The sequence below is a fragment of the Tupaia chinensis genome, unplaced genomic scaffold, assembly GCF_000334495.1.
Source record: "Tupaia chinensis unplaced genomic scaffold, TupChi_1.0 Scaffold000257_1, whole genome shotgun sequence".
Classification (NCBI taxonomy): Eukaryota; Metazoa; Chordata; class Mammalia; order Scandentia; family Tupaiidae; genus Tupaia; species Tupaia belangeri.
Genome location: NW_006159737.1, coordinates 4723636 through 4747283, shown reverse-complemented (window position 1 = coordinate 4747283; position 23648 = coordinate 4723636). Strand labels below are relative to the sequence as shown.

At 38.2% G+C, this 23648-nt stretch overlaps 1 protein-coding gene across 1 annotated transcript in view; it reads right to left on the bottom strand.

Moving 5' to 3' along the window:
• The window catches only part of TSPAN12 (tetraspanin 12), an 85803-nt gene that overhangs the window by 42392 nt on the left and 19763 nt on the right, over positions 1-23648 (bottom strand).

Genomic DNA, 23648 nt, shown 5'->3' with positions numbered 1-23648 from the left:
ACCCCGGTCAACTACGTGGGAGTCAAGCGACATAGCCATTATGCTAACTGCTGGTTCCCTTTAGTTTTAAAGTTCATTTGTTTTATTTTATTTTTTTCATGAGAGCAAGAGCATGCCAGAGAGACAGAAATAAGGAGGCACCCCAAATAGGTCTGTATCATCTCCCTGCAGTCAGCCAGGAAATACAAGCACATGCACGCAGTATGTTTTAAGTCAACTCAGGATCTGAACCCGTGGTCAACCATGTGGTTTCCAGCACCGCTGTAAATCAGTACACTACTGTTCATGCTACTGAGGCTGGCCATCTGCTTACACACTTTTATTTTAAATATTGCCTCTGTCTTCTACCTATATCTTTTTTGTGGATTACACTATAAGAGTTTAGTGGGCCTTTAAATATTTAAGACAATTTACATAGCTAAAGAAAAGAAACAATACCTGCATACTCCCCATGGCTCTTAAGCTAACTAAGCATCAGTTAAACATACTAAACCTACTGAATGAAGAATGAAAATGCATGCTTATACAGGGAAATTAGAATGTAATTATTTGCATTACAATGCTATTTGCTTTGAAAAAAGCATTCAATACAGAGTTCCCTAAAATAACTAGGGTTCTTCTACCACAATGAAACTAAAATGTGTGTTTTACGAATAACTATTATACCTGAACATAAGTACATGGGGAAAAAATGCACCTAGTAAGGCAAGCTAATAAGAGGACCTACCTCCAAATGATGCGATTAATTAGGGACTTTTTTTTTTTCCCACCAAACCTCTCAGGCTAAGAGTAATACCTTTCAGTTCAAAAATAAACACTCTCAGTGGGAAAATTAGATTTAAAAATGTATCTGAAATTGTTTGGTTGACTTGTTTAAGCAAGTCAGCAAGTAGAAGAATATGGGCTTTGAGTTTAAGAAAAAAAATAATAAAAGCCTGTGGTAATTAGGTGTTATGTCAGTGAAGATGCTAGATCCCACATGGCTGGTTCTGCAATTTGAGTCCTGGATATAGAGGACTGAAAAATATGCCAGGCACTTGTGTGTGCCCAAAATCCCAAGAGGAGAATGAAGAGAGGATTATGGCATGGCCATCCCTCCGGGGGCTGATATCTCACTTTCCCTTTCTCTATCTCTCTTCAGAAGTGCAAATACTCTATGGCAAAAAATCTTCAAAACAAAAAAGCTCTGACTTGGGACCAGCAGTTAGCATAATGGCTATGTCGCTGGACTCCCATGTAGTCGATCATAATTCGAGTCCCGGACCTGGTGGTTTAAACGCACGTCAGGCCCGTGTACGTGCATGCCCAAGATCCCAAGAGGAGAATGGAGGAGAAGGGATTGCGCCGTGCCCTTCCCCCTGGCGGTGGGTGATTTCTTGCTTTCTGTCTCTCTGTCTCTCTCTGTTTTTCTGGCGAGTGCACACACCCTATAGCAAAAACCTCTCCAAAAAATAAATAAATAAATAAATAAAATAGCATAAATTTAAAAGCTCTGGCTTTAAATTCTGGCTACTCTACAAAGCAGCTGGATGCTAAGGATTCGTGAAATAAAGTGCATTGCTGCAAGCACTTCCTAAATGGCAGCAATCACTAACCACATAATAATAGTATCTGTTAGAATATAAACTGGGGGCCAGCAGGTAGCACAGTGGTTAAGATGCTGAACCCCCCACATAGTGGACTGTGGTTGTGGTTCAAGGCTGGAATGTGGTGGGGGGCTTGCCTTCTCACTCCTTCTATCTCTCACCTCTCTTTCTCTCTCTCCCCTTCTTTCTCTCCCTGTGAGCACATGTGCTCTGTAGCAAATTTTAAAAATAATAATGATAAATAAAATTAAATAATCATTCCTTTAAAAATAAGAATGTAAACTGCATGAGGCAGGAGGGAACATTATGTTTTAAATAATTAAGCCTTCCTGGCACACAGCAGGTGCTCAATTCATACCTCCTGTGTAGATATACTTATGATTCAAGAATGATGATGTATAAAATTGTTCTTTCTCCTGACACCATCAATGTCACCTCTCTTTTACAGAACATCTAATCCCATAAACTATTTGACAAAGTATTTAGTAAAATTCCTGTCCAGTGTGAAAGTAGCTGGGTTTTTTTGAAACATCTTTATTAGAAAACTGAAACAGGATGGGTGTGGAGGGTGGGGGACCCAATTTCTTTTTTCTAAAGGGCTGAAATCCATTTGTATATTATTTTAAACTAACTGGAGCTGGCTGCAGAATGGCAAGAGCAGTGTAGATTCCTAGTCCTTTTGTCCACTGGAAGTATGTGATGAAAAAGGGAAGGTAGACACCCTCTTCCTATTTAAGCCCTTGGTGACTTGTAAGTAAAGGCATTCCCAGTAAAAAGAAAGGGAACTCACTCACAGAAAAGGCTATTTACCTCACTATCTATAAAACAGTAAACAGTAAAATCTCAAGTAGGACCCTTGCTTAAAAACATGTTTACTTATAAAAATGATCTGGTTCCCTGAAATCACCAACCCTGTGGTTTTCCACTAAAGAAAGCAGACTAGACACACGTCCTTTTCCCTCTCCTTCTTGAAACTTTACTAAAACAATGATAGAGGGATATTTTTAAAAGATATAATCCCAGGGGTGGGGAGAGAGGGAGGAAGGAAAGAAGGAAGGCAGACACTAGTGAATATATTTGGGAAGATGCAAAGCAGATAGAAAAGTAATACATCGTCAGCTGTCCTCCAAAAGTTGAATATTAAACCATCAGTGGAGAAAACTAAGACATATCCCAGAGCTCCTCAGATGCTGTAGCATAGCTCAGGACACCAGTCAGGCTAAAAAGAGGTGGGCTGAACAGTGGTTTAGGGAGAAATTAAACCCTTCAAGTCCCCAGTCCCATAATATGCAGCTGAACGACTACCCTGATCTCCATTAATCCAGAAGATTAAAGAACTAGAGACCCTAAAACAAAAACCTTAGGTCTGGGACCAGCAAGTACAATAGAGGGGAAAACATAGTACTGGAAACAGAGGCTGGAAGGTCCCATTTACATACTTTTCCTACAAAGGTTCAAACCTCAAATCAAACCCAAGCAGCACTGGATTGCTCGATAGACTATTTAAGGACAGCAGCAGTGGTTGTCAAAATCCTGAGGGACAAATGATTTTTACCTCTAATTCTATGGTTAGCAAAATGAATTTGTAAGGGTTTATAAAGCCATTTTCATGCACATAAACTTAAAAAAAAAAAAACACTCCTGTCTATATTCTTTTTCAGGAAACTACTGGAAGATGTGCTACCTAAAATGAGAATAAACAGAGAAAGACAATGACTTGGAATTCAGGAAACAGAGTCTCTAAAACAAAAGGGAGTCAAAGGAAATCCCAGAATGGTCATGAAAGGATATCCTATTATGGTGACAGCTCCAGCAGGCCTAGACTAGAGCAGGTCTAGAACATTCTGAGAGAGATCTTTAAAAAATCGACAAAATGCCCAATGTATTTGAATACATAAAGAAAAAAATTACATGGGAGGGAGTTTAAAATTCAGACAGACAAAAGTACCTAGAAAAGGAGAGGTATTAATTCCAAGAAAAATACATTATTCCAGAAAGAAAACATAAACCTAGTAGTTTACCTGCCCCAGCTGTGAATAGGTTTCACTTAGTTATCGTCATGCAAATACTGATCTAAGCAAAGTTAGGATATGTCTGGGCTAAGGGGAGATGGGTCAGAGCAGGAAAGGGCATCAGTTCATTATGCATAAGAAGAAATCGATGGGTAGGGCTTAGAAGAGATAGAGAGAGAGAGAGAACAAGAAGAAGAAGGAGGAGAAGAAGAGTTACATAAATTCATGACTTAGAGATAGAGCAGTCAGTGCCAAAGGAATTTGCTAAGACAAAATTGTAAGTAGTTGCCTCAGGCAAGCAAAATAGCAGGGGTGAAGAACTGCTATTTTTCATTTAAACAACAACAACAAAAACCCCACCTCTTTGAACTAAATTAACTCTAAATTATGTGCATGAAGCACTCTGGTGAAAGTAAAAACAAAATTCAAACAAGCAAAAACCCTCCTGCAGCCTCAACACCAAAGAGAAAAGACCTGGTGGCTGAAAGCTTTTAAATATGTTTTATACCGAAAAGTACTTCGAAAAGGCTGAAAATTAAAAGTAGTCCAAAAGTACTTCAAAGATAAAGGCGTTGAATGATTGGGGTTAGCTGGCGGTGAGGTGGCTAAGGTGCTAAACTCCCACATGGTTGACCACGTTCTGAGCTCAGACCCTGTGATTTCATGCATGTCCAAAATCCTGAGAGGACAATGGATGAGACTGCAGTGTGGCCACCCCCTGGTGGCATGAGTTCTCACTTTTCCTCTTTCTGTCTTTCTTTCTCTGGTGAGCACCAGTGCCCAATGCATTGTAAAAACCTTAAAAATGAAGGAGTTGAATACTCAAGTAAATGTACCTTCAGTAGTTCAAAAATAGGAATGGTAGAACAAAATATAAAAAGTGTATACTTAAATGTGATTTATGGGCCCCACCTTGAGGTCTATTTTATTGAACCCTGACTGGAAATTTGGATCTTGCCAGCAATATTGCTTATTAAAACCATACATACAGTCTGCCCAAATCAGTGTAAGTTGGGTAATTTTCCATAATAGTTCATTTCAGCCACAGCATCCTAAGTTATTGTCAATTTCATTATGTGAAGGAAGCCTGGCTTTAATTTATTTGATGAGTAGATATGTATTGCATGTGTATAATCAAGTACTGTTTATGTATCAAATAAAATAGAAAAGAAGGTAATAAATCAAGTTTACTTACATATATATACATGCATATGCAAATATGTCCATGTGGATGTACGCATATGTGTCTGTGTGCATTTACTATGCCAGAGACTTCCTTATGCCATTTACTTTTCAAAACAATGTTAAACCATCTCCATACTTAAAAACAAAGTAGAGCTAGCCAGAATTCATCCATGATAGAGAGACAAAGGCTCCAGAGCCAGCATCCTGGACTCAGATTCTAGCTCTTCCACTAAGCTGGGCAAATCACATAACTGTGCCGTGCCTCCAAGTCCCCACGGGTAAATTAGGGAGAATTGTAGAGCAGATTTCAGACGAGAGTTGGAAGAATTTGATGAGCACATAAAAAGAGTGGCTGGTACACAGCAAGCATTACATTAGGAAATAGTGTCAGTGGTATGCACTATCGTTACCAATGCCTCATGATCCGTCGACAGACCCCAACCGCAGAACACACGTGCACACAGAACCCATTCTCACATGTGTATACAACATTCTTTTTGTCTTTGAACTAGGAAAACATGTTCTAAAAGCCCTAAGTTCTCATTTTTGACCTTTTGCCACTTGAGAAAAAAAGAAAAGGCTATCAATATGAAAAAATGTTAAAGATGGTAGAAAACTCCTTATAACTTCCCTGGGGGTAAAAGGCACAAATGGAGCTTTAATTGCTATGTCAAAATACTTGGGGGAACCAGCAGTTAGCGTAATGGCTATGTCGCTGGACTCCCATGTGGTCGACTGCGGTTTGCGTCCCGGAGCCGGTGGCTTAAAATTCACGCAGAGCGTGTGTGCATGCGTGCCCAAGATCCTAAGAGGAGAATGGAGGAGAAGGGATTGCAGCGTGACCATCTCCCCTGGGGGGTGATTTCTCGCTTTCTGTCTCTGTGTCTCTCTCTGTCTGTCTGGCGAGTGCACGTGCCCTATAGAGAAAACCTCTAAAAAAAAAAAAAAAAAAAGCCTGGCGAATGATATCAGCCAATCATTCCATCTTCTCTTTTCATATGCTAAATTTATATTGTCAGTTCGTCATCTTCTTTCCAACAGTAAGACTACTTCTTGTGCTTATTTACATTTTACCATTTTTATAATGAAATATGGTGCCATGTAGCCAATGAGTACTTAATAGTTCATTAAATCAAGCTATTAATATTATGAAAGCATTAATACTAAAAGTATTTTTTTCATTTTATGCCTTTACTTCATGAATGTTAATAATTGATATTAACAAGCTTTATAAGAAGGCAATATTTACTTGTGTATAAAATATTTCAAATAATTTCCACTTTGGGGAAATCAATTTATTTTTCAATTTCCACTTCTAACTTTTATCAATCTAATGAAAACAAACAAAAAAAGCAATGTCTAACAAAGCCAATCAACTTATTAAGTGCCCTATTTTGGAGAATATTAAGTTTGATAAGCAGTAGAAAAACATAGGAAAATATACTTTCAATTACAAAGAGCAATTTTAGATATAATATATTCTATCAATGTATAAAATTTACCTTCATTCTATTTAACTTCATAGAGACAGCTCTGTGATATATTCTATCTAATGAAAACAAAAAACCCTGTATCCAACTCACCATGAACAGACAAGACAATAATTTTCCAAACTGTTTTTCTATATAAATGCCAACCAGCACAGAATTTTTACATTAAAACAAAATTGTAATGTCTTTCTAGGACACATTTACATAAGTTTCTTTGTACAAGAAAGCAGATAATCAACCAGGTATAGAAAACCCTCAGTAAGAATATGGTTCGCTGAGAGAAAAGTAAAAAACCATAAACATTTTAAGTTATTTTAACCTGCTACTCTCTTCATTTATAACTAAAAAGTCAGTTTTTATACAAGTAACATTCAACATAATTTAAAACCACAGAGCTGCCTGTCTTAGAAAATTCATATGACCTGAGATTCACCTCCTCCAAAATAAAAACTATTTCAAAATAAAATATACTTTACAGGACATTTTAATATTTTTAAAACGTGATGTCTTTTGACTTCTACCTACATGCTATATACCCAGCACTTTCAATAAACAAAAAGTGTGATTAAAGGCCTGCATTCACTAGATGATAAATGATAAACTCCAGTCTCTACCCTGTCAAATACTAAACTCTGCAAGTTTTCAGTGCTAAGTATCTTTATGTCAGTTGTTTATTTTTCCTTTCCCAGTGATTGGAGGTTTAAAAAAATGATATTACTTATAGTTAGTAAATAAGGGAATTCCAGTGCCAAATATTTGTACAAGATAATGGAACAGCCTCCCTTCTGTTGAGAATCCATGGGGACTGAAATACTAACAACCCAAGAGGACTTGCTGCTTAAACCATATATCACACACAGCCTCTGTTTAGTCAAGTGTCATAGCAGACACTCTGAAGGCCAATCATTCACTATGTTCAATGTCTCTACAAGTTTTTCAAAGAAAAGACAACACTAAACATCTTTTAAGCATCATAAATAGGATGAGATCAGTGTAACTTAAGAAAAAGCTAATGCAATAGACCACTTGTTGTCAAGTGAGTCTTACAACTACTTAGTAAATACAGGCTCCAGCTCACATAAGAAAGTATGGGCGAGCTGTGGTTTTCAGTTCATGCTTACACTTGAATAAATATAAAAGACTCTTTCTAAAGATACATCTCTATTTATTCCCCTTTGCAATTTTCATTTACACTGGTAATTGCTGAGCTAATTTCTTTATCAAAGATGCTGGTGACGTTCAAATTAGTAAATGTTTGCTTCATGTGCCGTTCAAAATACTAGACAGAGAAATGTGTTGTTCCAGGATCTGCAGGTCTAGCTGCGGGCTATGAGTTCTCAGGGTCAATGATCTATATCATGAGAGGTAAAGCATTAAGGGTAAAGCCATAAAATACCTGGACACGCTACAGAGGTCACCATGTATACAGCTCACAGCTTCTGTTGTCTCGAAAGCTACATCAGCTAAAGTCTGCGAGCTCAGCCCTATCTCAAAAGATTTACAAGGTGTTAATGGTCTCTGAAGAGGCTATCTCTACAGATTAGAGGGCCATTCCTCAGAATGTGAGACAGGGGTCGCCATTATGAAAATCCACATATAAAAATGCAAATAGGAAGAAGCCTGAGAACTCTGCTAAGCAACAAGCCAAAATAATACCAGTCTCAATTCTGACTCCGATGGTGCCTCTCACTCAGATCCAACCCAAGGTGTCCAGATCCTTTCCAGACAAAAAGAAACATGAGTTCATGATGGCAGGCATCTTGCAACTACACTTTCTTCAAGACAAGTTAGAAAGCTAGATACTTTTGGCCAGCTAGTGGCAAGGTGGTTAAGGCAGCTGGATTCCATATGGCTAATTTCACAGTTCAAGTCCCAGACCTGTCAGCTAAAAAAAAAAAAAAAAAGTCAGGCACGTGTGTGTACATGTCCAAAGCCCTGAGAAGAGAAGAAATTGTGATGTGGTCATTCACCCTTGGGGATGCTTTCTCTCTCTCTCTCTCTCTCTCTCTCTCTCTCTTTTTTCTCTCTCTCTTCCCTTGTCTCTCTCCAGCAAGAATTCACACCTTATAGTAAATTAAAGAGGGAAAAAAAAAACTAGAAATATTAAAAGATGTGTTTGATTGTGTAGAATGGATACACATACTCTAATATCTGCCAGTGACATTTGAACCTACACAAAACTCCATGTCTGCAAAAATTTCTTCTTCTAAATCACATTCTTCTCATTGCTCTATTTTATTTTCAGGCAAGACATGCATTTTAAATTATTCATATATATTTTTCATAATAACCACAAACTCTATCTGTTAAGAAAGGTATTAAAAGAAATATACAATTTTACAAGTCTACATATACAAATATTTGTACAAGTAGAGAGGTTTGTTCTCATTCCTCTTTTTGTTAGCTGTATTTAAGTAAATACAGTTTCTTCCTGAACCAAAATATATTTTTGCTTCAAAGGAAAAAGCATAAAAACACTACTCTTTGTGAATTTTACAACCTGATTCACAGTCATGCATGGTTTCGGAGAAAGAAAACCATGTATAAATAATGATAAAATTATTAAATCACCAAAGTTGCCAAAACATCCATAATTCAGTCTCAGTAATAGAAGGGACCATTTGACTTAAATAGCATGAGTTACAAGAATGATTTGCAAGAAATGCACTTTTGTTACAATAAATATCTGCATCCAATAATATGAAAAAGTACACGTGTCTGAAAAATCTGCTTTTACAAACAAATCGATGATGATTTGAAAAGAGCATATGCATTGTCTGTAAGAAGTCCTTTCGATATGCTTGAAAAGTTAAATTCACAAACAAGTTCTACCACACTCCTTCAATACTTGTTCATTGTTTCTAGAACTTTCTTTCCTTAAGACTACAGCATTCCAATAATTAATGGGGTAACCCTTCAACTGTGTCCCTGGTGCTGGTTTGTCTCCTAAGGACACGTTAGCCCAGCACCTAGTTTCTAGGTGCCTAATTTAACTTGATGGCTGAATTTTTGTTATAAAACCTGAACCAAAGGCATCCAGATAATGAATTTATTTATAATGAACATCTGGAAAAACATCCAGAATATTAGTTGGACTTTCCCACATGAATACTTCTTCTTACTCATCAGTAAAGGCATATTGTCAGAATAATATATATCTTCTCTCTTCCATCATTATAAAGGGTTCTATAAATGTGAAACTCCCTTAGCTAGAATGGCAAGATCAGGTAGCTATTTTCTCCCAGGTAAGTGAACAAAAGGCCGAGAACCTACTAAGAGAACGTACTAAAAACAGAGAGTGCTATAGGGTAAATGTAGCAAAAACAAAAACAAAAACAAAAACAAAAACAAAAAAACAAAACAGAACAGACCGTATCACTCTCCTGCTCACAAAACCTTAGATTGCTGAGTATACATGACAGTCAAGATTGTCCGTAACTCACCCAGCTCACACAGCCAGCTCTCAGCACTGCCATATTTGGTGCACATCCACCCTACGACATCACACATCCCTTTCTCAAACCCATCTAAAGCTTCGCAGTCTCTTACAACAGTGGTTCCCTCCACTAGCCTTTTAGTTCCTTAAAAATGCTCTGCTCACCAGCAAGGCCTCCTGTGAAATATTGCTCTCCTCCCAACCACTGTTTACCAACCACTGCACTTTGCCCTCCTCCATCAGATCTCAGGTCCGACATGCCTTCGTGTCCCTTAGTTAAATGTTCTCTGTGATCCAAGCTTAGGCTGGGGCAGGATGGTGCATGGCGATCCTGCTGGGGTGCCTCTCTGTTCCTCTGAAGAAATAAACTTTAAAATAAATAAATAAATGAGGTTTTCAAAAGAAGACTATTTTGTTTAGAACTCCTTTAAAGTACTTCTAATAAATGAGAGGATTGAGGCCAGCAGATGGCATATCAGTTACATCGATGGACTCCCACATGGCCAACTGTGGTTCAAGTCCCAGACCTGACGCCCAGGTTCATGTGCCAGGTACACGTGTGTGCGTGCACAAAATCTTAGAAGAAGAATGGAGGAGAAGGGATTGCAGGGTGACCATCTCCCCTGAGGGGTGACTTCTTACTGTCTCTGTCTCTCTCTCGCTCTCTCTCGCTCTCTCTCGCTCTCTCTCTGGCAAGTGCACATGACCTAAGGGGGAAAAACAAACAGCTCTTAAAGATAAGTAACTAAATAAATAAGAGAACGTTTGGAATTAAATTATTTTCATCATAAAAGACAAACCTCTGATATTCAAATTAAAAGTGATCAATTCATACCTTCAATTCAGCAGTTTAAACCTTACACAAAACTTGAAATTGTAAAATATTTTAAATGCTTGTCTCCGAGAAAAGACTCTGAAATAATACATATTTTTAATTAATTAGAAGTTGTTTTTATGTTAGCAAGTATTATCTACTGAAATTTCTATCTTTAAGAGAGATTTTTGCTATAGGGCACATGCACTTGCCAGAGAGACAGAAAGCAAGAAATTATCCCCCAGCCAGGAGGGATGGCCACACTGCAATCCCTTCTCTCAGGATCTTTGGCACTTGCTCTGCACGAGTTTTAAGCTACTGGGTCCAGGACCAGAACCACAGTTGATTATGTGGGAGTCCAGCAACATAACCATTACGCCATCTGCTGCTCTCAAATTCCTATCTTCTTAAGGACAAGGTCTGTAAATGTCTTCATGTTTGTAATAAATTTGAGGCAGTTTAGTTTTCAAAATTTAAAGTGTTAAAACTAAAGACAATCTAAAGAAAATTCAGGAATTAACTACATATTTTAGAATAATTCAGATATCTTGCTTAACAGGAATCCAAGGTGACACATCTACAATGTTAATATGTTCTAATAAAATTTCAATTATTTCTACCACCTGAGATGAAAAGGTCTACCTTAATCTATATATGTAACCTGGGCCTGATATCACCCTTTTTCTGAAAAAGGAGGAAGATATACGGATTGTAATTCAGAAAATGTAATTTTAAAAAATTTACGTAATTTCATGGAGAAAAAAGCTTAACTTTAATTCAAAATCTGTTACTTAGTTATCAATTTCATCAGACATTGCAAGTGAACTAAACATGACTTTTTTAAGAATTATGTTTTATTTCATTGTATTTATTATGATTATGATTATTATTATTATTTGACCAGAGAGAGGAGAAAGAGAGAGAGGGAAAGTGAGAAAGCAAGCTGCCAGGTGTGGGACTTGAACTACAGTCAGTTATGTGGGAGTCCAGCACGTGCAGCACCACCCTACCTACCAGCCCTAATAAACATGAGTTTTTTCTCAACAGTTTATCTGAAAGCTACTCTCCTTACTAGACTAAGTGACTTAATTCTCTCATTTTTTCAAAGTTTATATATTTATTTCTTGAGAGGGAGAAAGAGAGAGAAGAGAGAGAGAAATACCCTAGACAGTCTTCACGCCAAGATCTCTCTCTCTCTCCCCACCCCCCACAGCCAGTCATGTGGCCTCTAGCAACACATACCCTAACTACTTGGGCCACCATGGCCAGGCCTTTCTCATCTTTGAAATGAGTCATTTACTCTCTTATTCTAACTCTCTGTACACTTAGGTACATTGTTTCTTGGGTCATTTGGACAGGTATATGACTTTAAATGAATGTCTACTGTTTGTGTTTGCCAAAGGAAGCCAGCAGAGAGACATCATAGAAGCAAATGAGAAAGCAAAAACACTGCACTTTATCTGAATTCATCAAGACGCCAGTTGCTGAATTGGAGACCAACATGTGCAGGTAGAGTAAGCATTTCAAGAGCACGTGCTGCCAGAGAGACACCTGGCTGCGACTTTGCATGGAGTACAGCTGATCATGAAACCAATGGAAATAGCCTTATTCCACGAATATTTCATTAAAACTATCTCAAATGTACATATTAACAAACAATATATAAGGAGGCTGAAAATGCTTTTTATGAGAGCATACGCCTGAATTATTTGAAGGTCAGAAATATAAAACCTGGACCTATTTATACCTCAAACCCTGAAGTAAGCAAAAGGTCCAATGAGCACTCAAAATCCTGTCACTAACACCTAACACTAAGGCCATGAATATCATGCAGTCATCCTGGGCCTGTCTCTGACAAATTCACTTTTAAAGGCATCTGCTTACATGCTCTCCTGGGGTATAATTACAGGCAGTCAAATCAGCATCACTTAGGAAACAAAAATTCTCTCATGGGCTCTTGTGAATATAAAACCTAGATGCACAAACTGAGCCTCCAAACCCAGAAATGCCTATATCATCTTTACTTTCCTCTACTTGCAAGTTTAAATTTTTTAATTGTTTTTTTTTTTTTTTTTTTAAATTCTGAGACAGAGTAGGCAGATGGCATGGTGGTTAAGAATGCTAGACTTCCACATGGCCGACCGTGGTTCAAGTCCCAGACCTGGTGGCTTGCTTTCTCACTTTCTCTCTTGCTCTCCTTCTGTCTCTCTCTGGTCAAATTAAAATAAACAAACAAATAAGTAAATAAAGTTAAATATAGTAATTCTAAAAAAAATAAATTCTGAGGCTACTTACTATGAATAATTATAAGCAAGTCTAGAATAAAGAGTTGCTGGACACATACAACCTACTAAATTATACATACAAGATTTAGTCCCATACAAGACTAAATCATAAAGAAATATAAAATCCAAACAGCCAATAACAAGTAAGGACACTGAATCAGTACTAAAAGCAAAACTTAAGACCCGTTTGTTTCACTGATTAATTCTATCACGCCTTTAAGGAACGAATAGAAATCCTTCTCAAACTCTTCCCAAAAAATAAAAATGAAGGAGAAAGACTACATCCAAACCCATTTCGAGTCAGCATTACCCTGATCCCAAAGCCAGATAAGGAACTGCATGTAAAAAAATGACCGGCCAATCAATACTCCTAATGCCCATATATGTTCATTATAGCATCATTCCTAGTAGCCAAGTGTCTGTCAACGAATGAATGGATAAGAAAATGTCATACACAATGAAATACTACACAGCCTTTAAAAATAAGGAAATTCTGTCATTTACGATAACATGAGGGGACATTATATGACATGAAATAAGCCAGGCACAGAAAGACAAATCCTGCATGACCTTACTTACATGTGGAGTATAAAAGCCAGACTTATAGAAGGAGAGAATAAAATGGCAGCTATCAAAAGCTGAGGGGAGGAAAAGAAGATTAAAAGGAAGATGTTGGCCGAAGGGTACAAAGTTTCAGTTAGAGTAGAGGAATGAGTTCTAGTGATCATCACAATGCCACTCGTTAATAAAAACACATTGCCTATTTCTGCTAAACGTATAGATTCTTAAATGCTCTCATCACAAAAAAGTAGGTATTGTGCAGAGATGTCAAGTAGCTTAATCATTCCATAGTTTTTACATTTATACTCTATAAATATATACAATTATTATACTCCATAAAAATAGACAGCTATTACATGCCAATTAAAACTAACATCTATAAAACTATAGCTTTTCGAGGATTTTAGTTAACAGGGCAAAATAAAGTGTATCACAAGAATATGTTTATATTACATGAAAAATGCATAAATATCAAATATAATAAATATTAAAAAGTATGCTCCCTTTTCTGACATCCAGTAACACAAACAGTACTATCATGTAAATGCTTTACCCATAATTCTACCTCAGTAAGGTCTATTGATATCAGCCACCTTTCTCCAGCCCTCAAAGTTAGTTTGTATCTCATCCATGACTTCTGAAGACTTTAGCATGGGGACTAACAGGGCTTTCCATGGTCTTCCAACCTAAATCTGAATCATCATTTTATTCAAACCTGGAAACTTCCTTTGGCTCTCTACAGCCCCAGGGATATCAGACTTCCTCACAAAGGCCTTCACGAATGAACTGGTTTCATGTGCACGGATACCTCAGCCACACTGACTCTCTAAGTCTTGCCTAAACTCCCCAAGTCCCTTTGCTCCTTCACGTCTGCCCACACTTCATGTTACTCAAATTCCCTTTTTCTCCCCTTCACCAGAACACCCATGTGCACTTTCAACGTTCAGCTCAAACAAAGACTTTGTGGTGAAACTTTCCAGAAGTTCTCCATTCACTCTTTTTTTTTTTGAGAGATTTTCACTGTAGGGCACGTGCGCTCGCCAGACAGAGGGAGACATAGAGACAGAAAGCGAAAAATCACCCCCCAGGGGGGATGGTCACGCCGCAATCCCTTCTCCTCCATTCTCCTCTCGGGATCTTGGGCACGCATGCACACGCACCCAGCGTGAGTTTTAAGCCACCGGGTCCGGGACACGAACCGCGGTCGACTACGTGGGAGTCCAGCAACATAGCCATTACGCTAACTGCTGGTTCCCTCCATTCACTCTTGATTCTGGGTTCCCACAATAATTTGTTTATAAATTTAATATTATATTTTCCCTTAGGATTATCTTTCTATTGTCTCCTTTCATCTTTGACTTTCAGGTATCTGTCAGACTGGGTACTCAATAAATGTTTAAAGAGGGAGAAAGAAAGAAAGAAGAATGGCCAAGGAGGAAGAGTGAAGAGAAAGGAAAAACTGCTTGATTCCCTGACAAGATAAGAGAAACGATAACAATGATAGAAGTTTTAGAGTTCCTTTCATAATAAGGATATTAACAAATTGCATTTTTAAAGATCAAATAACTACTCAAGTCCTTGGAGTAAGAACTAAAGCACAGTTAAGACTTACAGAAAGAATGCCAGTAATTAATTAAATGTATTATAATAGTAAAGCGGTGTAGTGACATAATCGTGGGCTTTGAGCATGGACTGTATTTGAATGCTAATGACAGTGACTACCAGCCGTCTAGCTTTTCCTCATTAGCGAAGCAAGTTGAATTGTATGTAGTTGCTATGAGTATTTTCTAAGGAAAAAAAGGTAAACTTTGGGGGAGATGCTGAACGTAGGATGAATGATATGATGGACCTTGATTTTGAAATGAAGTTGCTAGGCTATCATCCAATATGAAAAAATGATAAAAACATTTGACTTAACAGTTTAATCTTAACTTAATGACCATGACTAGCTATATAATGACAAAATTTATGACTACATAAAGTCTGCAACAGTCTGTAAAAAAATTAATTGAAGATACTCTAGCTTTACATTACGATGTTTTAAGTTTATTTATTTCTCCCATGAGTGAGAGAGAAAGAGAGATAGCACCCCCAATGGAGTGTTGATGCTTTAATGCACCCTCCAGTCTCAGCCAGACTGGATTACAGGCACAGGTGGACCCAGAATACTCAGGGAGGTCATCAGACAAAAACACGGAACCTTCCTACATGGGCCAGCCTCACAGAGCATCACATTGCACTGGTTTTGCCACCATCCATCCCCACATTAAGATTTTAAAGAACAGAGAGAGCAGATAGCATAGTGGTTTCATCACTGGATTCCCACATGACTGACTGTGGTTCAAATCCTGTACGTGGTGACTTCAAACTCATGCTGGGTGCATGTGCGTGCATGCCCAAGATCCCAGGAGGAAAATGGAAAAGAAGGGATTGCGGCATGGCCATCTTCCTTGGGGGATGAGTTCTCACTTTCTGCCTGTTTCTCACTGTCTCTTTCATGAGTGTGCATGCCCTCTAGCAAAAATCTCTCCAAAAAAATGAAGATTTTAAACAACAAGAGACTGAGGAGTAAAAATTTCTCTATGGCCATTAAAAAACGTACTTGATTTTTCACTAAGCAACTCATTTGGATCTGACTCAGTCACTCAGTAGTTTAAGAAAGCTTTAAAAAATGCTTCCACCCAAGTAATAGCTACATGCAAATTTGGGGGAATAATAAAACTGAAAAAATAATTCTTCCTCTTAACTAGGATGCACTGTTTTTAACATGTACGGTACGTCCAACCTCATTTCTGACCAGCCCTTGCCTACTTGGTTCGCTGGCAGTTGAGCATACATTAGCATCACTCTGACAAATGATGATCTCCTGGTGGTGACATTCAGCTGTTGTCGACATTGTAAACATGTCTGTTCAATCTGTTTACATTCCCCCTGAGCTGGCACCGCTTTCCTAATGCCTGTGTTAATAGCAAGGTAGAATTGCAATAACAAATGAATATCATTTAGTCTACAGCTAAAGCCTTGGGAAGTACCCATCTAAAGCTTAAAGCCAATTTCCACTTCGCTTCAATTTCTCTTTTAAGGCAAGAAGGAATTTCTGCTACTGAAATTACCTTGACGATCATGGCATATTAAAGTTTCTTTTACTAGTCATTTTTGGCTTGTTTTCCTATTATATGGAGAACTTAATTATTCTTAACCTCTTCATATAAATACAAAAGGTTTCTGTTGGACACATATGAAGGACAGTAGGGTTGCCAGATTTAGCAAATAAAAATAGTAAATGTCCATTTAAATTTGAATTTCAGATGAGCCACAAATAATGTCTTGATATACGTATATCCTAAACATTACGTGGGGCAGTCTCATACTAAAACATTACTTGTGTTGTGTCTGAAGTTCAATTTAACTGGGCAGCTTATATTTTATTTGGGAACTGTAAATAGGGTGTTTACCAATGTGCAACTATAAATCTCTAATTCAACAGAAGGGTCAAATTCGTGTCCAAGGTTCATCAGAAATGTTTTCCATTAGGTGGCCTCTTAGCTAGCCAAGGTCTTTTGTTATGGCTGCTGCTTTTTTAGGGGGCGACTTCAAACTCATGCTGGGTGCATGTGCGTGCATGCCCAAGATCCCAGGAGGAAAATGGAAAAGAAGGGATTGCGGCATGGCCATCTTCCTTGGGGGATGAGTTCTCACTTTCTGCCTGTTTCTCACTGTCTCTTTCATGAGTGTGCATGCCCTCTAGCAAAAATCTCTCCAAAAAAATGAAGATTTTAAACAACAAGAGACTGAGGAGTAAAAATTTCTCTATGGCCATTAAAAAACGTACTTGATTTTTCACTAAGCAACTCATTTGGATCTGACTCAGTCACTCAGTAGTTTAAGAAAGCTTTAAAAAATGCTTCCACCCAAGTAATAGCTACATGCAAATTTGGGGGAATAATAAAACTGAAAAAATAATTCTTCCTCTTAACTAGGATGCACTGTTTTTAACATGTACGGTACGTCCAACCTCATTTCTGACCAGCCCTTGCCTACTTGGTTCGCTGGCAGTTGAGCATACATTAGCATCACTCTGACAAATGATGATCTCCTGGTGGTGACATTCAGCTGTTGTCGACATTGTAAACATGTCTGTTCAATCTGTTTACATTCCCCCTGAGCTGGCACCGCTTTCCTAATGCCTGTGTTAATAGCAAGGTAGAATTGCAATAACAAATGAATATCATTTAGTCTACAGCTAAAGCCTTGGGAAGTACCCATCTAAAGCTTAAAGCCAATTTCCACTTCGCTTCAATTTCTCTTTTAAGGCAAGAAGGAATTTCTGCTACTGAAATTACCTTGACGATCATGGCATATTAAAGTTTCTTTTACTAGTCATTTTTGGCTTGTTTTCCTATTATATGGAGAACTTAATTATTCTTAACCTCTTCATATAAATACAAAAGGTTTCTGTTGGACACATATGAAGGACAGTAGGGTTGCCAGATTTAGCAAATAAAAATAGTAAATGTCCATTTAAATTTGAATTTCAGATGAGCCACAAATAATGTCTTGATATACGTATATCCTAAACATTACGTGGGGCAGTCTCATACTAAAACATTACTTGTGTTGTGTCTGAAGTTCAATTTAACTGGGCAGCTTATATTTTATTTGGGAACTGTAAATAGGGTGTTTACCAATGTGCAACTATAAATCTCTAATTCAACAGAAGGGTCAAATTCGTGTCCAAGGTTCATCAGAAATGTTTTCCATTAGGTGGCCTCTTAGCTAGCCAAGGTCTTTTGTTATGGCTGCTGCTTTTTTAGGGGGCAAGGGGGGCAGGTTTGTTATAAAGATCTGTTTGGGGAAAGCCTCTCTCACTTTTTCTTCATCAGTCTAATGAATAATATCATTTTTCCTTTTGCTTGAACACTACCATAGCCCAGCTGCCAATCCTTTCGTTCATAATCATTCAAAAGACATGGCAGCTTTCAGAGATACCAACTGTCTTTTTAACCTAAGACACTGATTTGTAGGTCTGAAAAGTGAAACAAGAATGAATACAGGGAAACAGACAAGGTAGATGAGTACATTCTGCTTATTTAAATATTTGTAATCAAAACAAAAGTAAACAACTTTCTAATCTTTTTTGAATTAAGGTAAAAGTCCCAAGGAGAATGAATGAATAAATAAATAAATACAAACAACAACAACAACAAAATCTACAAGAGTTGCCTTGCAAATGTTTTCGCACAACCTCACATCATACCACATTTTGTATTAATTTACTCCCATTTATCAAGCCATTCCCTGGGCAACCCGAACGTTTCTAACAACCACCCCCCTCTAAATTCTCAGTACTTGAACTAGCAGGTGGCACGGTGGTTAAAGTGCTGGATCCCACATGGCCAACCCCATAATCTGAGTCCCAGACCTGGTGGCCTGAAAAACATGTGAGACATGCGTGCACGTGCACCCCAAATCCTGAGAGGAAAATGGAGTAGAAGGGATTTCAGTGCAGCTGTCACCCCTGGGGAGGATTTCTCGCTTTCCCTCTTTCTCTGTCTTACTCTGGCTAGCGTAGGGGCCTAATGAAAAAAAAAAACCTCAATGCTTTCCAGATACCATCGTCCATCTGACCTGCTGGACACTCCAACTCACCGTTCTAATTAATTACTCATCATTCAATTTAACACACATTCACTAGAGCAATGGAGATGGTGAATGGTTTAAATTACCAAGTTGGTAATAGTCTAGGAGTTCTGGCTGGTTATCAAGAAAAGAAATTGATTAACCAGGTACTATGGTTTGGATAATGGTTTGTCCTCCATAGGACATGTCTTGAAATTTGGTGTCATGGTACGGGGAGACGGTAAGAAGTGAGGCCTAGTGGGTGTGGTGGGATCATGGAGACATTACTCTCAGGAATGCATTAATGATGTCCCATAAGATTGCGTGAGTTCTGGCTCTAGACTGCTATGAGTCATAGATAACTGGCAGCTGAGACTACGGACTGTTCTTTAGCAAGGGAGAAGTTGTGTTGGATCTAAACAAAGTAAGGTCTGGAAAAGAGGCACTCCAATGAGAATAAAGAACGGATTGCACGTTTTTAAAAAACTGCATTATGTCCTATGGAGATGTACAATAATTAAATGTGAAGAAGAAACAATAACAAAAAGAATAAGTTGCCAATAGCTAGCAGTAGGAAGGAACAACCAAGATACAGATGGCGCCCATGAACACACTTAACGGCAGTGCACAAAATACCGCTTTGTGAAAAAGAGTGCGTCCCAAAACAAAGGGGTGATTTTAAAGAGGCAGCATCCATCTATGCTCATCATTCTCCCAGAGGCTGGCACTGAACTGGACTACGAGCACCCAATAGAAACCCTACTAGAAGTCTTACCAGACAACAGTGAAATAGTCATAACATACTGGTCAATGGCAAAAGCGCCACTATTTATGTGTCTGACACACGCTTGAAGAATGAATGAATGCCAGGCGCATGTGCGTGCGTGCCCAGGATCCGGAGAGGAGAATGGAGGAGAAGGGATTGCAGCGTGGCCATCCCCCCTGTGGAGAGTGATTTCTCGCTTTCTGTCTCTCTCTCTCTCTGTCTATCTGACAAGCGCACACACCCTATAGCAAAAACCTCTCCAAAAAAAAAAAAAGAATGAAGGAAGGAAGGAACATGTTATGGACCATTAAAATCTTAGTCTTCCAAGTCACTTCTACATCATAAGGCTGTACCAAATATGACAAACTAGATTCTCATACACAAGTCTATGACTCATCCTATCTTAAGCACCTGGCCAAATTACTTTGTTATTTGCCACCTTGCTTTACTAGCATTTAAGTAATCTAATGTAATGCAAAAAATAGCTTTAAAAATATGTTTCCAGGGCCAGCAGTTGGCATGGTGGCTAAGGTTCTGGACTCTCAAATAGCTGACTGTACTTTCAAGTCCTGGACCCAGCAGCTTGAAAACCAAGCCTGGTATGTGTGCATGCATACCCAAAATTCCAGGAAAAAAAATGAAGGAGCAGGGACTGCAGTGTGGCTATAACCCCTGTGGGATGGAGGGGGAATTTCTCACTTTCTCTCTTTCTGGCTCTGTCTCTCTCTGGTGAGTGCTGGTGAGTGCATGTTCCTTATGGCAAAAATATTTAAAAAAAAAAATTCCCTAAAGCCTTTATAGTTCCATGCAATATCAGACCTCACCTTAATGCATCATTGCCCAGGCACTATTCAGAGTAAAAGCTGGGAGGAGAGAGGGAAATGACAGTCATACCAAACCAAAACTGGTTATATAGGTATGACATCACTGTAAGTCAATAGTTTTACAAAATGATTCTGAGATTTCCTTTTTTTTTTTTTTTTTTTTTTGGAGAGAGAGGTTTTTGCTAAAGGGCGTGAGAGAGAGAGGTTTTTGCTACAGGGCGCATGCACTTGCCAGAAAGACGGAGAGACAGAAAGCAAGAAATCACCCTCTACGAGGGATGGTCACACCACAACCCCTTCTCCTCCATTCTCCTCTCGGGATGCTGGGCACACATGCACACGCCCCTGGCGTGAGTTTAAGTCAACAGGTCCATCCAGGACTTGAACCGTAGTCGACTACATGAGAGTCCAACGACATAACCATTAAGCCAACTGCTGATTCCCAGGGATTTTTTTCTTTAGGTTCAAAATACATTATACGTTTTCCAAATTATAAAAGGCTTTAAAGTCCTTTAAGTTATGGCCCCTAGATTTCAAATTACAAAATAAGATTCTAAACCTTTCCACCATCTCCTTTTCACTGTATGCTCATATGGACAGAAGTAAGGCAGTGGGCGTGTTTCCCTTTTCTATGCATGGTTTATTTTCTACAGTATTTCCTGTTTTCCAATCATGGACCTGAAAAGTTATCCTCTAAGAAGCCAAGTAATACATTAACATAGGGTTGTCCCTGTAAAATGCAAAGCTTTAGTTCAGCTTCACACTAAGATTTTGTTTTAATTGGCTCGGAAAGGGAACCAGTCAGGTACGGGCGGGCAGGAACTGGCTCTTGAGAACCAATTTGTACTCATCTCTCCCAATTCCACATTCAGGGATGTAATGTCGGGAGGTTGAAATTGACCATGCTGGGAATATTTACCCCATGGAAATTCTCAACTGCTACAACTACGAGCTTTGTTTTCTGTCCAGAGATCCAGCTTACCAGTAAAACATGGAATTTTGTTTTCTATTTCCCTATATGAAATTACTGCACAGCCAGGGTTGAGACCTACCACAAGGAAATGAAGCTACTCAATGAATTAATTTTTCAAGATTCTTACAAAAGAGTCTGCAATTATATGTTAAGCAGCCTCACTACCTGGTGCAAGTGGTAGGCAATATTTCAATGCTCTTCTGATAAACTGTATTTTTTTTAATTTTTAAAAATTATTTTATTTAATTTTATTTATTCTTACTATTTTTTTTTTTTAACCCGAGAGAGAGAGACAGAGAAGGAAAGTGAGAAAGCAAGCTGCCAGGTCCAGGATTCAAACCATGGTTGGCCATGTGGGAGTCCAGCACCTCAACCACTATGCCACTTGCTGGCCTCAATAAACTGTATTTTTAATTGACTTAAATTTTTATAGTTAAAAAAATAATTTCCTATTTTTGTATTAAAATACTAATAGACTTTGAATAACAAAATGAATTTTACAAGTAATCTAGTCCTAGATTTACAAGTAATCTAGTTAAAAGAGAAACTACTAAGATTATAGAAACTGAGACGCACTTATTTATGTCCACTAAACTTAGTAGAGGCAGTGCCAGGATTATAATCTATGTCTTCTACCTTGCCATCGAATTTCCACATGGCTTTATACGTTGAGTTTGTTTTTAAACAGAAAAGAAAGAAAGAAACAGAGATTCATTATGACTCTCCAGTTCTCATCCCAATAAGCTCAATGACACTAGAAAAACTCATGCTTTCAAGGGAAAATGTCAGCACACAGCTGGAATGAAATAATCAGTGTACACAGTCTTCAAAATGTTCATGGAAAATGCATAGCTGAAAAAACGATGAGTGAATTTCAGAAATGTTTTTGCACAAAAATAAACGCACACTTTAATTCTATTCTTTCACACACTTCTTGAAGTCCTCTCGTAATTCTGTACCTCATCTTTTGAGCACAGCAAATATGTGTATTGAAATCATCTCTCGTGAAAAGAAAGCTTCCCTTCCCACAGGATGTTGAACAATTACCATAGATTAGAGTTACTGCTATCACAGTTTCCTAATCTTGTGGACTAATGAAAAAATAATACATTACTGGTTGGTCTTTTTAACTACAACAAAGAGAAGATATAAACACCATACCCATGCAAGAAGCAATAGATTTCTTTTCACTGTTCCACAATATCCTAACATCCCCACAATTATAAGGAAACAGCAAACAGCAATCATGACCGGATGAACCACAGGAAAGTAAGTCAAGATGACGGCCTCCTCCACCCTGGAAGAGAAAAAAGAATGTCAAATTTAAAAAAAAAAAAAAAATGCACCCAAAACGTAGTTCAAGACACAAATGTGATTTGTGTTAATAATTCTTCAGATCATCATGCATCAAGACAGTGACTACACTGTGATTTTTCAAAATCACTGTGCTCTTTTTGTGCTTTTTGGCTTGCTTACTTCGTTTCTGTTTTGTTTGCCATCCCGGAAATGTCCAGTTTGTACCTACTGCCACCTGCTCCCCTCTAAGACCTTTGGAACACCTTCATGAGAACGCTAGAATATACAAGTATCTGAGACAAAGTTTGCCACCACAAGAAAATTTTTTCCAAATAATTGTGGAAGAGCACTACCATCGAAATAGCTGGGGCAAAGTTACTTCTTTATTATTATTACTTATTATTATTTATACATTCAATTACTATACACCATTTAGATTTTTTCTTCTTTTTTTCTTCTTTGAGTTGTTTTTGCTATAGGGCACGTGTACTGACAAGAAAGAGAGAGAGAGACAGAGAGACAGAAAGCGAGAAATCACCCCCAGGGGGGATGGCCACACCACAATCCCTCCGTTCTTTTCTCGGGATCTTTAGCATGCACGCACATGTGCCCAGTGTGAGTTTAAGCCACCGGGTCCAGGACTCAAACCACAGTCAACTACATGAAATTCCAGCGACATAGCCATTACGCCAACTGCTGGTCCCACATAATTTAGATTTTTTTTTCAATTATTTTTTTTTTTGAGAGATTTTTCACTGTAGGGCGCGTGCGCTCGCCAGACAGACAGAGAGAGACATAGAG